Genomic DNA, 1,419 nt, shown 5'->3' with positions numbered 1-1,419 from the left:
TTTATCGCCGAAGGGTCTCACTGAATACGATACACACTTAAGCATCATTGTTATTTGTTTTAAGTTAAAATTATTGATATCTCTGAATGCAAATGCTCACTAATTATAATGAAAGTAATCGTTGGTAAGCGGAAAAACTTCGGGGTGGGGAGGGGGGAGTGAGAGACATCCGTCAAAAAATCTACCGTATGTTTAAACGGGGGTGATAAAAATTAAAAATGTTACTTTACACAATCGAACATTTTATCATAATTATATGACGGCCGTTTATAAATGTGACAAGACGAATTGCATACGCACAATACATAAGTAATTTTAATTCATCTGATTCGTTCACGGACAGATTAAAATTAAAACATATCTTAGTTTGAAATGATCATAAAAATATAACTGTTTCGGTTTTCCAGTTCTGAAATATTGATTACTCGCACGTATGTGCCAGCGCAATGTAAATGTTTAATTTAATTATATTAGTGTCGTATCAAGATACTTAAATCATTAAAAATTCATGAGTCTTATAACTATCAATTTAGTGTTATACATTTATAGTATGTACCGAAATACCGCGAAGAACGAGTGACATGACTAAGCCAACTTTATATTATGCTTAATGACGTGTACAAATCAAATACAACCAAAACCTATATAGCAAAAGCAATGATTAAAATTGTTTGATTTTTCATCTATAAGGTAGTATTTTTTACTTATGTTGTATCTACTAGCATTTATATGGTTTTCAAAAAGACTTTCTCATCGGTAAATCAAACGTTTATGTTTATAGAACTTATCCGTCGAATAATCAAACAACGAATATGATCACAAAATCTTCCATAATTTTTTTTACCTTTGTTACTGGAAGCTAAAAACAGATGTTCATCGGGACTAATTGATTTAAGATAATAAAATACAAATTTTAAAAACAATCATGGCACATATAATATTATATTTACATTCTTATTAGCTAATGGTAATACAAAATGTCCGTAAAGTTTAAAAACTGTTGATAAACAAAAAAAAAAAAAAAAAATGATTTTTATTATTTTGCATAGAATACAAAATAAACGTGTAAAAACCAACAACATCAACGTTAAATATTATTATAAATATCAACTTAGTATCGTGACAACCTTAAATAACTGAAAAATAACGTGAGAACAAAACAATTTTTCCAATGTATTGCAAAAAAGTAGTAACATATAATAATTTCAATATTTATTTACACATTGTTTTTTGAAAATCATCTCAGTCGTTCTAAGTGTTTCCATACAAACATATAACACAAAAACAATTCAATTAAATGTTAATTTACGTTTTACAAATCAATACAATAACGAAGGATGGATGTATGATATTTTCGATATTTTTAACAACACGATAATTTAGCTATGTATGATCCACTATGGGGATTTTTTTTTTTTT

Source organism: Sipha flava, unplaced genomic scaffold (assembly GCF_003268045.1).
Source record: "Sipha flava isolate LNK unplaced genomic scaffold, YSA_version1 83_pilon_pilon, whole genome shotgun sequence".
NCBI classification, from domain to species: Eukaryota; Metazoa; Arthropoda; class Insecta; order Hemiptera; family Aphididae; genus Sipha; species Sipha flava.
Note: the sequence above shows the minus strand (reverse complement) of the source record.